Source organism: Zophobas morio, unplaced genomic scaffold (genome assembly GCF_036711695.1).
Source record: "Zophobas morio isolate AGI-343-1 ecotype UQ-CSIRO unplaced genomic scaffold, CSIRO_AGI_Zmor_V1 ptg000011l, whole genome shotgun sequence".
Taxonomy (NCBI): domain Eukaryota; kingdom Metazoa; phylum Arthropoda; class Insecta; order Coleoptera; family Tenebrionidae; genus Zophobas; species Zophobas morio.
In genome coordinates this window covers 22,952,494-22,969,089 of record NW_026972116.1, presented here as the reverse complement: position 1 = coordinate 22,969,089, position 16,596 = coordinate 22,952,494, and the positions used below count along the sequence as shown (strand labels likewise).

The window sequence follows — 16,596 nt, the reverse complement described above, 5'->3', positions numbered from 1 at the left end:
GGATGTTTAAGTTTAATCCTCCGTAAAAAATGCGCACAAACACCCCACCAGAACCTCCTCCGAAATTCGGGTTAACCTAGTTTAGATTCACAAAATCTCGCCTCCCACAGCTAAGAGATGAAAATTTGAAGGCACCGTTTCCTTTATTATTGAATAAAAGATAATGTTCTTCATTTTTTTCGCAAAGAGGGGAGCTCTCGCAGCCTTTCTCGATAAATAAAATACCGGTTCGGGAGAATAGAGGAAATCCCGTCAATAATAATCCTTGTCGTCGTGTATCGAACACGGGATGCATTATTAATAAACAATTTGCCACATAGGGCAATCAGGGCGTCATTTAAAGTTTAAGTGGTGATTTGTGTCGGCCAGACCAGGCTTTAATTCGCAAACAGGACTAGGGGCTGGGCTACAATTAAATAATTACAAACGAGCTGAATCGGCGCGTTTATTCGGCAGCCCCAGATCTGCGAGCGCCAATATGGAAAAACAGGTTGGCAGCCCTGATACCATCGCAGATAAAATACTGGCTAATCCCCTGCACGCGTCACTTGTAATTGCGCAAAGCTCCGAGGAATTCCCTTCGGTTTCGGCCGGGAATTAAGTGGCCGAGTCGGCCGGGGATCGTGCGACTGGGAGTACCGCGGAGGTACCGAAAATGCGCAAAAATTTAACTGTTGCGCAAATTCGAAGAAATAAGGATGTCAAAACAGCCGCATTTGTGCAATTATTTAGGTCTAATTTAAGCAACTTTAATATTTTATTAAAAAAGGTGGAGGCGCCAAAACAATAGGAATTTCTCTCCGTTAATTGAGGAAATATTGCAAAAATAAGACAGATTCATGATCTAAGAATTTTTTTATTAAATAATATTACGTTTGCGATTCGTTGGCAAAAATAAAGCAACGGAAAACGGTTGATATCAAACTGGATCACTTTTAAAAGAATATAAACAAAAATACAGCGTATACATTAAAGAAAGTTGCAACTCCGGAACGGGAAAGCAAATAATACGGCTGTTTTGTACCCAGAGAATAATTTTCTATTATTGAAAGTCCACCGGCAGTCTATGTATTTACAAAAATACGAATTTACAAATGGATATGTAAAATGTTTATGAGACATGCAATAAATTTGATATGAAAACAGGGTATTTTACCGCAGACGAATGTAAAAAAGTAGCAAGAAATTGTAAACAACTTATTTACTTGAAGCTTTCCGAAGAATGAGCCAGAGAAATAAATGTTCATCCATTAACACAAGGAAAATTAGTTGATATTTATTTAACAAACTGGTGTTACATATCGTTGTGTTTTCTTTGGAAATTAAACACAAATATTGTTAAGATAAGCTCAATGTGGCGAGAAAAATTACACATTATTTTCTTTATTCAAAATTTATTCAATTTTAGTAGCTGAATGTTCATAAGAGTTTTGAAAATTATCATCAGACCAGGTCAAGTCAGATCATAAGTCAGGTTTTGTCAAATCAAGTCAGGTCAAATCAAATGTGGTGGTTTGAATTTTTTGAGTTGAATTCCTAGGGTTTTAGTAAATAAGATCACATCAAGCGAAGTCAAGTTAAGTCAGACGAAGTTAGGTCAAGCTCCGTCAAATCAGATCAGATCTAGTCAGATCAAGTTAAGTCAGGTCAGATCAAGTCCGGCCAGGTCAGGCCAAGTCAAGTCAAGTCAAGTCAGGTCAGATCAGATCAGCTGAGGTCAGTTCAGATCAGATCATATCCGAATCATTGTTCAAAATATGATCACTAAAACGTTTGCGTTGAGTGCCTAGGGTTTTAATAAATAAAGTCATATCAAGCGAGGTCAGGTCAGGTCAGGTCAGGTCAGATCCAGACATGACAGGTCAGATCAAATGGGATCAGGTCAAGATAGCAAGTCAGAATGAGTCAAAAAAATAAATTAGTTGTTAGTTTGGCATTTATTTAAAAATTTAGTGTTCTATACTATTGCGTTTTCTCATATTCGTTGCCTTAGTATGTGTATGAGGACTATAAAAATTATTTTAAATACGAACACATTTTTTTTATTTGATTTTAGTTAGCACTTGAATATTTATAAGTGTGCTGAAAATTACAGTATTTACCAAACATCAGGCCAGGCTAGGGTCAGATCAAGTCACATCAGATCAAATCAGGTCAAGTCAAGTCAAATCAAATCATATCAAATCAATTCAGGCCAGATCAAGTGTGGTGATCTACTGCTTCCGAGTATCATCACTAAGACATTTGGGTCACATCAAATGAAGTCATGTCAAACAAGATCAGATCTGATCAGATCAAGTCAGGTTAGGTCAAGTTAAGTCAAGTATGAAGACTCTAAAAATGATTTAAAATACGACCATTATTTTCCTATCTTATTCTCTTCTATCTGGCGTACCCCAAGGTTCGCATTGTGGACCAATTTTATTCTTCCTATAACTCTTTCGTTACTCCGATTTTCTGTGATATGCCGACGATTTGAAAGTACTTAAAACAGTTACCAGTTCCGTGCACTTGAATTTTAACATCTTATGTGATTGGACTGAAGACAATTTATATTATTTCTTCTTCAAAAATTTTACGATTATCGTTTTTTTTTTCTTTTTTTAACAACCTAATATTGAAGTAAGAAATAAATTTTATAGCAAATAGTATACCGAAAAAATTACGATTAGCACTTTTTTTCTTATTTCAACAGCCTACGTTCCCATTCGCACTCCATAAAAGAAGACATAATAATTAACCCCGCCCACCCTCCCCGCCTCTACTCCAGTGATTCATTTTATCTAATCTGAGTCAAAAGTAGATCTTATACTGAATAGAAATAAGATCGTCAGAATGAGAAGAGGGTGGGTGGGGCTAGTCCTTGCTAAAATAAGACTGATTGTTGTAAATGACACACCTTCTAAGAAAACAGAAGGCGGGTGGGCGGAGCTAGTATTTGTTGTGATAAAACTAATTTTGGTGAATGATTGAACAATACTAAGAGTAGTCACTGGAATAAAGAGGGGGCGGGCAGAAATAAGATCGTTAGAATGAAAACAGGGCGGATGGGTGGGGCTAGTTCTTGTTAAGATAAGACTGATCGTTGCAGATGACCTACCTTCTAAGAAAACAAAGGGTGGGTGGGCGGGGCAAATACTTGCTAAGATAAGATTAATTTTTTGTAAATGACATACCCTCTAAGAAAACAGAAGGCGGGTGGGCGGGGCTAGTATTTGTTGAGATAAAAATAATTTTAGTGAAAAACTGAACAATATTAAGAGTAGTCACTGGAATGAAGAGGGGGCGGGCAGAAATAAGATCGTTAGAATGAAAACAGGGTGGGCGGGCCGGCCTAATACTTGCTGAGATAAGACTAATTTTGGTAAATGACATACCCTCTAACAAAAAAGAAGGCGCGTGGGCGGGGCTAGTATTTGTTGAGATAAAACTAATTTTGGTGAACGACTGAACAATATTAAGAATAGTCATTGGAATGAAGAGGAGGCGGGCAAAAATAAGATCATTAGAATGAAAACAGGGTGGGTGGGTGGGGCTAGTCCTGAAAAATAAGACTGATTGTTGCATATGACCTACCTTCTAAGAAAAACAAAGGGTGGGTGGGCGGGGCTAGTTCTTGCTAAGATAAGACTAATTTTTTGTAAATGACATACCTGTAAGAAAATAGAAGGCAGGTGGGCGGGGCTAGTATTTGTTGAGATAAAATAATTTTGGTGAATGACTGAACAATATTAAGAGTACTCACTGGAATCAATAGGGGGAGGGCAGAAATAAGATCGTTAGAATGAAAACAGGGTGGGTGGGTGGGGCTACTCCTTGCTAAGATAAGACTGATTGTTGTAGATGACCTACCTTCTAAGAAAACAAAGGGTGGGTGGGTGGGGCTAGTCCTTGCTAAGATATGACTGATCGTTGCAGATGACACCTTCTAAGAAAACAAAGGGTAGGTGGGCGGGGCTAGTACTTGCTAAGATAAGACAAATCTTTTGTAAATGACATACCCTCTAAGAAAACATAAGGCGGGTGGGCGGGGCAAATATTTGTTGAGATAAAACTAATTTTGGTGAATGATTGAACAATACTAAGAGTAGTCACTGAACTGAAGAGGGGGCGGGCAGAAATAAGATCGTTAGAATGAAAACATGGTGGGTGGGTGGGGCTAGTCCTTGCTAAGATAAAACTGATTGTTGCAAATGACATACCTTCTAAGAAAACAAACGGTGGGTGGGCGGAGCTAGTATTTGTTGTGATAAAACTAATTTTTTTCTTATTTTAACAGCCTACGTTCCCATTCGCACTTCATAAAAGAACACATAATAATTAACCCCGCCCACCCTCCCCGCCTCTACTCCAGTGAATCATTTTATCTAGTCTGAGTCAAAAGTAGATCTTATACTGAGCAGAAATAAGATCGTCAGAATGGGAAGAGGGTGGGTGGGGCTAGTACTTGCTAAGATAAGACTAATTTTTTGTAAATAACATACCCTCTAAGAAAACAGAAGGCGGGTGGGCGGGGCTGGTATTCGTTGAGATAAAACTAATTTTGGTGAATGACCGAACAATATTAAGAGTAGTCACTGGAATGAAGAGGGGGCGGGCAGAAATAAGATCGTTAGAATGAAAACAGGGTGGGTGAGTGGGCTAGTCCTTGCTAAGATAAGACTGATTGTTGAAAATGACATACCTTCTAAGAAAACAAGGGGTGGGTGGGTGGGGCTAGTACTTGCTAAGATAAGACTAATTTTGGTAAATGATATACCCTCTAAGAAAACAGAAGGCGGGTGGGCGGGGCTAGTATTTGTTGCGATAAAATAATTTTGGTGAAAAACTGAACAACATTAAGAGTAGTCACTGAAATGAAGAGGGGGCGGGTGGGCGGGGCTACTGCGTTCTTATAGAAGACGATAATAATAAAAGGAATCATGAATGAAAAGAGCATAGAAGAAAGAATAAGAAAAAAACTAACAAAAATAGAGTAAAGAATAAGGAAGTAGGCCGACCTTAGAAGTAGTCTAGGGTTTTAGAAAATAAGATCATATCAAGTGAGGTCCGGTCAGGTTAAATGAGGTCAGGTCAAACTAGGTCGATTAAGCCGATTCAAGTTAAGTCAAGTCATATCAGGTCGACAAGTTTTAATGAAAATACTCCTACAAGTAACGACCACTTTTATAATTGTCCTTAAAATGTTCGTTGATTAATTCAAATATTGTTAATTTAAAGCCGAGTCACGAAATGTTCTATACTCGTGTTGACGGTGAATCGAATATTAAAATCGACAAGGTTGAATACAGTTAAATGGAAATGGAAATTTGAAAAGCATCTACCTACATGGAGCAAAAAGAAAAAACTGGATTATGTTCAAATAAAGATAATCCGTCAAAATTTACTATTCAAAACCCTCGGAACCCTCAAAATTTTTGTCAGTAATCGATGGTTATTATCTCTGGTTTTATTAGGATTGCTAATGAAGAATTGGCAAAATAAATTTTTCAATAGAGAGAAGACGGTATTACAAACTTAGAATTTGTCGTTGACGTTCTGAGAAAATACGATATTGTTAGTGTAATGGATAATGTCAATAATAATATTTTATTTTTTCCAACAAGATGAACCCAAATACAGGAAAAAACTGACAAAACTGCTACTTTGACAGAACTTCGCTCGCCCTTGAAGTACAGTCCAACGAATTCGAATTCCGCTTCTTCGAAAAAATATAAAAAATGTTTGTTTCCTGATAACCTTTATACAGGGTCTCTAGAGGGACTCATTCTTAATTTTATGAATAAACAATCCTGTGATGACGTGATTAACATAGATAAGTAATACTAGTGACAGACCATTACCAATGCAAGACAAAAAATACAAAAGTGGGCATTCGTCCGATGTACTCAATATTTCGTTAGTTTACTCTCGGGAGGTAAAAATTGTTTTGATTTGAATGAGTTTGTCGCCTCAAAATAGGGGACTAAGATTATTGATACAGTCACAATAGCACAAGATGTTTTGAAAAAATATGTTTTGCATGTTATTCAATGTCAATAATAGGTATCTCTTACATAAATAATAATAATTATTTATTTTCATTTTGTTTTATAGATTTCGAGCACAAAGAAATATCTTATAGACCAACACTGCAGAACGCCTCTTCACAAAAGAAATTGTGAAAAAAGAAACTCAACCAGTGTAACTCAAACATCAATCCGAGAAACTTTATTTGCTAATACAGCCAAAATTGAAGGGGAAACATTCAAGTTCGATTTATGCCAGGCCATGCTTGCCTCGAATATTCCATTAAATAAGTTAAGTAATCCTACATTTAATTCATTTTTGGAAAAATACTGTAAAAGGACCATTCCAGACGAAAGCACTCTCAGATAAATGTTACACCGAAACTGTTATTAAAATTAAGACACGTTTGCAAAATAACTTCATTTAGCAAATTTATTAGTTGGTACTTTATCTGCAAACTTTGTGTCAGGTTCTTATTTAATATCTGTTAAAGAGTCAGAAAAGGCGAATAATGTAACTATATTAGATTGGTCCAAGAAAGTTTAACCAACATATATGTATCAATAAACCACAAGGTCCTATTGCCGAAACAGTCTCAATATGTGCCTTTTATTAAAGGCGGTTATTAGAAATCTGTGCTATAAAACAAATTAAAAAACATGTTGACGACCACTAAAATCTATAAACGTACAAATATTATGTTTTATGTATGTCCTCACTTCATTGAAGATTCAGGATAATAGAGTTGTAGGCGAAAGTGAAATCGTACACATTCATCGAAACAATACTAGTTAAAAATTTATTATAGAAAATTTTACTATGATAGCGAACCGAATGACAAAATTTGTATCAACAAGTTGGAAGAATTGTCTTTCACGAGAAATTTTGAAAATACTTTTATTAATGTATTATTTTAACAATGAAATAAAAATGTTTCAGATTTAAATTCCTGCTGGAATGAATTAGTCACGACAACGAAAATCTCCGGACAATGACTTCGAAAAGTCCGCGAAAAAAATATCCCTTGAAATATTCAAATGTAAATATCTGTCAACACAGAACAGATTCTCTATGCAAACCAATCCCATTTGAATTTCTGCGTCGACTTAAATGGTCAAACCCGCCAGGAGTGAAACATGTGAACAAGTCATGCATATAGTAACCCATTTCGGTTTTGCCCCCATAAAAAAATCCCGATTTTCCTTTCCGTATTATATATAATTTCCAAGACACGCGAACTATGCCCTCACTTAAACCAAGTCCTGCACCCCCACGTCCTGCGTAAAATCTCACGTAAACAATCAAATTACCTTAGAGTTATCCTGGAGCGCGGCAATCCTTCGCAAATTTACAAGTGCTAAAGTTACTCGAGCACAACCACTGAAGCACCGTCACACGTGTCTTAAACTACCCCAATTCAGAACGAATTCCTAGAAAAGTACATATTCGAAGCAGCCGATGAGATCTCCAAAATATGTTATATCAGCAGAGGGATTAGCCATCGCGGGGACGCAGACCTAAGGTCACCATGCCTCACGCGCTCATGCAAGGCTACGATCTGACGCACGCGACGAGAGTAAACCTCAACCCGCTCCACGTCTTGGAACCGAACTGACGGCCCAGAGGGCGCTACGAACCGGCTCCACGCGACCTGCCAACGCAGAGTTGCGCAGCAGGAGTGCAGGAGAGCCGGCGAGGTTCGATCTGGTGTACACTCTGCATCAAAATACGCCAAGATTAATTGTTTTCAGGCGTGATTGCTAATAGAGGGAAATGATTAATAATTTTCGGAGAGGGATGACCTAGTCTAGGCGAACTTGAACACCGGATGCGAGCGCCGGGAAGGGTTGTTTACGCGGGTTATTGGACGATGTTAACACTTTGCTGGAGTTTTTACGGGGGTTTTTATTGGGGGTATTATGAATAGAAATATGAGCGCGGGAAGAACAACAAACAAGCGGGGGCGCAAGGAGCAAGGTCGGAGGGAGTTTTGCGAAGAATTTTGTGGGTTACTAGAAAATAGAGAGGACGTGTTTCGGGTTGCTTGGCTAATTTTCGCTTCTCGAGCGTAAGCTAAGGAAGTATTGTAATCGAGTCCATCGGACGACAACCTCCTTTTGTGTTTTCTCGACGATTCATGACCCCTAGAGTACGAAGCTACTCCCGCATGTGTGCTGTATGAATCACACATCCAGATTTTTGGAAAAAAAAATCAAAATTGCATAGTGTCCTAAGCTTGGTAAATCGTTAATCAAAAATTATTCGCTTATCCCCGCCCAAAAAAAAATAATGACGTCATTCCAAAAATTTGTCCTTTCTTTACATTTACTTTAACATTACACACATATCTTTATTTTAACTTATAAGGGTTACCATAAACAAATAAAATTTGCAAAAACAAACCGTGCAATTTTTCGAAAAAATTGTATGCATTTAATTTAAACCAATTTTTTTTGTATAACAATTTTTCGGTTTTTTTTTGTTAATTTTTCAATTTTTCCATTTTTCAGTGCTTTGGTTTCATAATTTCTCGTTTCTACAACTTTAATTTTTTCAATTTTTCAATTTCTCAGTTCTCAAATTTTTCAAATTTTCAATGTCACAATTTTTCATTTTTTGATTTTTCAGTTTCCCAAATTTTCTTGTTTGTATTTTCTCTCGATTTTATATTCTTTATTTTAATCAATTTGTCAAATTTTCAATCTGTCATTTTTCAATTTTTCGATTTTCCAATTTTTAAATTTTCAGTTTTTCTCAATTATGAGATTTCTATTCTATTTTTCGATTTTTCGATTATGTACTTTTTCGATTTTCAAGTTTCTCAATTTTTATATTTCAATTTTTCCTTTCTTGAATTTTTCAAGTTCTTGATTTCCAATTTTTAGATTTTTTTAAAGTTTTCATTTTATACTCTTCCGTTTCTTCATTTTTGCTTTTCCTATTTTATAATTTTTTGCAATTTTCACTTTTTTAATTTGAAAAATCGAAAAACTGAAAAAACCAAAAATTACAAAATTGAAAAAGCCGGAAATCGAATAATTGCCAAGTCGAAGAACTACAGAAATAGAAAATCATTGAATAACTAAAACTTGAAAAATTTAAAAATCGAGAAAATTGATGCATTCAAAGATTGGAAAACCGAAAAATTGCAAACCGAATAATTAAGAAATCCAAAAATTCGAAATTTCCAGTTATTCGATTTTCACTTTTAAATCTTTACTTTCGATTTTTCAATTTTTCAATTTTTCGATCCTACAATTTTTCACATCTCGATTTTTTATTTTTCAATGTTTCGTTTCAATTTCTCAAGTTATTGATTTTTTTTTAATTTTCCCGACTTAGAATTTTCATTTTCTCGATTTTATTTTTTCAATGTTTCTATCGTTTTTATACTTTTTCGTTTATATTCAGTTCTTGCATTTTTGATTTTTCAATTCCCCAATTTTCCAAGTTTCAAATTTTTGAATATTGCAACTTTTGAACTTCTCAATTATCCGATTTTCCGATTTCCCTAACTTTCAATATTTTGATTTTCCAATAAGTATTTCGTTTTTTAGATTTTGCAGTTTCTCAGTTTTTTATTTTTCGATTTTTGAAATTTTCGTTTTCTCAATTTTTGAAGTTCTTGATTTCCAATTTTTGGTTTTTCCAAAGTTCACATTTTATAATTTTTCGGTTCTGCATTTTTTATTTTTCAATTTTACAATTTTACAAATTGTCCATTTTCTTTAAATTCGAGAAGTTGGAAAAGCGAAAAATTGGGAAACCAAAATCGAGAGACTAAAAATGAAAAACGAAAAATTTCAAAATAAAAAAGTCCAAATTCGAAAAGTGCAAATCGAAGAACTGCAGAAATGAAGAATAACTGATAAATTAAAAAATGGGAAAACCAAAAAATTTAAACCGAAAATTGAAAAATCCAACAATTCAAATTTTGCAGTTATCGATTTTCAAGTTTCTCTCTTTGCTTTCGATTTTTCAATTTTTCATTTTTTTCAATTTTTTGATTTGCGCTTTTTCGATATTACAATTTTTCACATTTGATTTTTTCATTTTTGATTTTTTGTTTCGTCAGTTTTCCAAATTCTTGATTTTTTTATTTTCCCGATTTTTTATTTTCATTTTCTCGATTTTATCTTCCAAATTTTGGTTTTTCCATTTCACTGATTTTCTCCAATGTTTGTTTCGATTTTATATCTTTTCGATTATTCAGTTCTTTTTCTTTGATTTTTCAATTCCTCGATTTTCCAATTTTCAAATTTTCAAATTTTTCAGTATTGCAACTTTTGAATTTCTCAATTATCCGATTTTCCGATTTCTTTAACTTTCAGTATTTCGATTTTACAATATTTCGATTTTTGGATTTTGCAGTTTCTCAATTTTTAATTTTTCAATTTTTGAATTTTTCAAGTTCTTGTTTTCCAATATTTGGTTTTTCCAAAATTTACATTTTATAATTTTTCGGTTTTGCATTTTTGATTTTCCAATTTTACAATTTTACAAGCTGTCCATTTTCTTTAAATTCGAAAAGTTGGAAAAGCGAAAAATTGGGAAACCAAAAAATTAAAAATCGAGAGACTAAAAATGAAAAATGAAAAATTCCAAAATAAAAGAAGTCGAAATTCGAAAAGTGCAAATCGAAAAACTGCAGAAATGAAAAATTATTGATAAACTAAAAAATGGGAAAACCAAAAAATTTAAACCGAAAAATTTAAAAATCCAACAATTCAAATTTTGCAGTTATCGATTTTCAAGTTTCTCTCTTTGCTTTCGATTTTTCAATTTTTCATTTTTTCAATTTTTTGATTTGCACTTTTTCGATATTACAATTTTTCACATTTGGTTTTTCATTTTTGAATTTTTTGTTTCCTCTTCTTGATTTTTTTTATTCTCCAGATTTTTTAATTTTCATTTTCTCGATTGTATCTACCAATTTTCGGTTTTTTCCATTTCATTGATTTTTCAATGTTTGTTTCGATTCTATATTTTTTCGTGTATTCAGTTCTTCATCTTTGATTTTTCAATTCCTCCATTTTCCAATTTTCAAATTTTTCAATATTGCAACATTTGGATTTTTCAATTATCCGATTTTCTGATTTCTTTAACTTTCAATATTTCGGTTTTACAATATTTCGATTTTTGAATTTTGCAGTTTCTCAATTTTTAAATTTTCGATTTTTGAATTTTTCAAGTTCTTGTTTTCCAATTTTCGGTTTTTCCAAAGTTCAATTTTACAATTTTGCAATTCTTCCATTTTTTTAATTCGAAAAGTTAAAAAAGCGAAAAATTGGGAAACCAAAAAGTTACAAATGAAGAATCTAGAAATCAAAAAACTGAAAAAAAGGAAAATTGCAAAATCGAAATATTGCGAATCCAAAATTAAAGAATAATCAAAACATTGAAAAACCAAAAAGTGAGAAACTTAATAATTGAAAAAAATTGATGAACTGGGAAAAATGAAAAATCGAAAAATTGCAAAATTAAAAAAGTCGAAAATCGAACAAGAAACGAAAAATCATTGAATAAATAAAAATCGAAAAAGACGAGAAACTCAAACATCGAAAAAATTGAGGAATTCAAAAATTGAAAATTCGAAAAATTGAAAACCAAAAAATTGAAAAACCCAAAAATACAAACTGTAGATTTAATCGAATTTTAAGTTTACTTTCTATTTTTCGCTTTTCATTCCCTTTAATTTTTCAATGTTTCTTTCGATTTTATATTTTTTTAAGTGAAAAATTGGGAAACCGGAAAGTTAAAAATCGAAAAAATAAAAATCGAAAAACTAAAGAAACGAAAAATTGAAATATTGGAAAACTAAAAAGTTAGAAGTTTAGAAATCGAAAAATATTAATGAATCGAAAAATTGGAAAAACCAAAAATATAGTAAAATTGAAAAATTGTAGAACTGAAAAATTAAAAATTGAAAATTTCAAAATCGAATACATAAAAAACTTTTAAAATCCAATAATTAATAAGTAGAAAAATTTTAACATCCTATAAATGGAAAAGTGCAAAATTTTATAAATACTTTTGGATCCAAAATCAAAACTAGAAAAATTGTTAATCAAAAATTGAAGAAAACCTGAAAAACCTAATGTTGAAAAATGTAAAAAATTAAAACATTTAAAATTGGAGAAATCGAAAAATTGAAAACCAAGAAATTGCAAATCGAAAATAGAAAAATCCAAAATTTGAAAAAATTTATATTAAATAAAAGAAAAATTAGATATGAAAGATCAAAAATTAATTAAAATCGGAAAAACAAAAAGTTATAAAGTTGAAACGTTGTTGAGAAATCGATTAATTAAGATAATAAAAAAAATAACAAACCGAAACGAAAAATTGAAAACTCGAGAAACTCAAATCGAAAAATTGCAAAATTGAAAAAGTGGAATACCGAACAAGTGATAAGTCGAAGAACTGCAGAAACGAAAAATCATTGAATAACTAAAATCGAAAAATCTAGAAGTCGAGAAACTCAAAAATCGAAAAATTGAAGAATCGAAAAATTTTGAAAAACCGAAAACTTGAAAATCCAAAATTTCAAATTTTAGAGTTAATCGAATTTCAAATTATGAATTTTACTTTCCATTTTTCATTTCTTTTATTTTTTCAATGTTTTTTTCGATTTTATATTTTTTCGTTTATTCAGTTCTTCAATCTTTGACTTTCCAAATTGAAGAAATCGAAAAATTGAAAACCAAAAAATTGCAAATAGAAAATAGAAAAATCCAAAATTTGAAAAAAATTTACATTGAATAAAAATTAGATAGGAAAAATTTTAAATTTAATTAAAATCAGAAAAACAAAAAAAGTATACAATTGAAACGTTGAAAAATCGAACAATTAAGGAAATAAAGAAAAGAAGAAACCGAAACGAAAAATTGAACAATTAAAAATTTAAAAAAATAAATATTTAAAATGTTATTTACTCCAAAATAGCAAACAATGTTTATAATTGTTCTAAGAAGCGCAACTTATTTGTCGTACTTCAGAGGCAAGGGAAGTTCTGTCGAAATAACCTACAACAAATGTTTCTACTTGCCTTAAAACAGCTTCATGGAAACTTCTTGACAATTCACCTTAGTCTGTTTACCGAACAAATAGAGTGATCACGTGCACTTCGCGTTTGTCCAAGCTACAATACAGCGTCCACTGAACGCAGAACGAGAATTGTTGTGAATATATTTTAAAAAAACCCTGCGTATTTATTAATTTAACCCACCCTCTAAGCCTTTATATTTTCTGTACATGTCAGTTTATTTACGTTTAATTACCTACGATCAAAAAACCCGCCTTTAACTTAAAAGACAACACACAAAGCCAAATTTGTTAGAACAAAGCAACGTCAGAATTAAAAACGACACAGATACAAAAGAGATATATTTAATTTGTGGGCTAAATTTCATTAAAAATTTCAACTACACTCATCCTCGTTTGACATTTCATTTCACCTCATCCTTTGATATTTCATTTGGCTCTTTTTAATTAATTCTGAAATAACATTCCTTTTTCCACATTCGTATCAATCCCACTTTAGTCCGACCTTAGTATGTCAACATTTTAATTTTTTAATTTCTGAACGAAATTTTCTTTATCCCTTTTGTGGAACAGACAACTCTTTTTTCTTTGAGTATATTAAATTAAGTATTACACAAACGAAACAGTTAGCTTGATTCGGGGCGTGTAAGTGACAATAAAATTAAAAGAAATAATTAAAAAGCAGATTTTGTTTTAGCGTTTGCTTGTTTAATTAACAAACTTTGTAACCCAACCGGAAAAAACCGCCAGATCAGAATCGCATAAATTAGCGAATATCGCATTTAGTTGCTCGATAATTGTCGTTTTGATTAATTGCGCAATTTAAAAATTTGATTTACGGACAAACATAGAGACAGCATAGTGAAAACTAAAATAATAAATCAAGCGAATTAATTACAACCCATCCGGCGACTTCCTTTATCGCGGTATACCACGTACCCAGCAAACGTACTTCCGGATAAAAAAACACACACAAACTCCCCTTTTCAGTTCGTTTCGCGGCCCAAATGAACCCCTTAAATTCTCACCTACCGCAGAAATACCGCCAAATTCCGTCCTTTTAAATTAAGCAGAATTAAACGTCCCGCGTTTTAATACGTCATATAAATACCGAGCCTCTATTAATCCCATTTTAAAATTGAATTTGTAATTACTTACAGCCCGGAATACCCGTAATTAAATTTATGGTCCAGAACCCTTCATGGCCGGAACGAAGTAAAATTCTTGGATTTTATGGCGCCCTCCCTTCTGAAAAAATGAAAAGTACAACCGAGCGATGGATCAGCCCCTGCTTTCCGCAGGAAGGGCGACATTTTCCGCAAATTTAATACAATCGACTCAATGCCCCAAATAATGAAATGGATCTGCTTAATGCAATAGTCCCGATCTTTACGACGCAGGGCCGAAAAAATCTGTGAAAAATTACGACACTTGCATGATAAATAGCAGACGCAGTGGAAAAAATAAAACATAAAGAGGCAACTACTTGCAAATTATAAAAAATAGAGGAGGCAATTTTGAATGTGCTGGGATGTCATAAATCATGAAAGAAAAAGTTCAAGCAAGAATATTCATTGCAATATTGGTGTTGGACTTCTTAACAAATATTGCAAATGCATCAGGGGATATTACTAAGAAACTGAATTTAAATAAAAACTTATTCTCCACTTTATTTTCTTTTAATAATTTCTGATTTAATTATGTCTGAACAAAATAAAAAACAATACAATTAAAGTATTTAATTAAAACAAAATATTGTGGTACACAGTTTCTTATTCGAAAACAGAAACTCCTGAAATTTGCTCTACTTGCTAATTTGAACCTTCTGAATACGAATCCAATGTCAGAGTTTCCCTCCGAAGCTTCCTTAATTTTTTTATATGTGACTATCGTTAGAAAAATAAAATACTCCGATTTTTGGGTATCTCATGTCCAAACAGTTACCTCATTCGTACTGAAAAATCGTCTATTTCCACTAAAAGTTTCCAAGAATCGAATGGTATAAACTGGTAGTCGGATACTTACTTATTTAAAATTTTGCTACTATTATAAAAATGACAACGTCCCATTTATGGGTCTCTCAAGCCCGAATGAACAATTTATCCGAGCTAAAGAACCATACATTGAGATCAAAAAATCCCCAGTAATCGAATGGTATGAACCGGAAGTCCGATACTTAAACCCTTTTTAAATGATAATATTATGAAGTTGTAAAATATTTTTTTGAGAAATTTTTTAGCTGACGTGGTTCTAATTTTCTTATTCGATAAAGAAGATTTCTGAAATTTGCTAAACTTACTAATCTGAACCTTCTAAATACAAATCCGAGTTTCAAATTTCCCTGTGGGGCTTCCTGAATTTTTTGATATACACATTACATTTTGGTACCTTTAGAAAAATGGCAACTTATTTGGGCAACAAAACCTTCTTTTGGGATCACAAGATTCCCAGTAATCGAATGTCATAATCCAGAACTCGAAAACTTGCACCATTTTCAAATGATGGGGCTTTAAACTCCTGACATATGACCACTGGGTACTAATTTTCTAATTCCTTAATGGAATCTTCTGAAATTCGTTATACCTACTAATTTGAACCTCCTGAATACAAATTCGAGTTCAAACTTTCCCTTCATGGCTTCCTGAGTTTCTTGTTATTTAAATATTGCCACATTTGGAAAAACACAATTGTGCGACTTTCCGGTATCTCATATCTTAAGATCTAACTTATCCGGTCTGAAAAATCGTTAATTTTCGCCAAAAAGTTCTCAGATATCCAAATGTATAAGCTACAACCAGTCGGATATTTGCACCGTTTTTAAATGGTGAGTCCATAAATTTGGAAAATATTTTTTGAGAAATTTGTTCTTAGATATTGACAACTTTGGTACTAATTCCTTATTCAATCACGGAGACTTCTGCAATTTGTTGAGCTTAATAACTTTAAATCTCCTGAATACGAATCCGAGTTTGGAATTTCTCTATTTAGCTTCCTAAAAATTTTTGATTTCTTAAATTTTACTACCTTCAGAAAAATGACAACATCCCATTTATCGATCTCTCAAGCCCAAAGGGCTAATTTATTCAGGCTAAAAAACTATCTGTTGCGAAAATAAGGACCCAGGGATTGAATGGTATAAACTGGAAGTCCGATACTGAAATCGTTTTCAAATGGTAAGCTCATGAAATCAAAAACATGTTTTTTGAGAAATTTTTTAACTGACGTGGTACTAATTTTCTTGTTTGATAAAAGAAAATTTCTAAAATTTGCTAAGTTTACTAATTTGGACTTTCTAAATACGAATCTGAGTTCAAAATTTGCCTGCGGTACTTCCTAAATTTTTTAATACTTTACATTTTGCTACCTTTAGGAAAATGACAACCTCTCATTTATGGGTACCTCAATCTCAAACGGCTACCTTATTTGCACAACAAATCCTTCTTTTGGGATTCCCAGGAATCGAAAGGCATAAACCAGAAATTGAAGGCTTGCACCATTATTATTATAAACTCGAAAACAATTTTTTGAGATATTTCTCAATTG

General features: G+C 32.7%; 1 protein-coding gene across 1 annotated transcript in view; it reads right to left on the bottom strand.

The window, feature by feature from the left end:
- The window catches only part of LOC135127253 (semaphorin-2A), a 917,845-nt gene extending 910,260 nt beyond the window's left edge, over nucleotides 1-7,585 (bottom strand). Inside the window, exon 1 of the mRNA XM_064053681.1 lies at nucleotides 7,320-7,585. The gene's annotated coding sequence lies outside the window, so the exon portion shown is untranslated. The remainder of the gene's footprint in view (nucleotides 1-7,319) is intronic.
- Nucleotides 7,586-16,596: the final 9,011 nt, after the last annotated feature.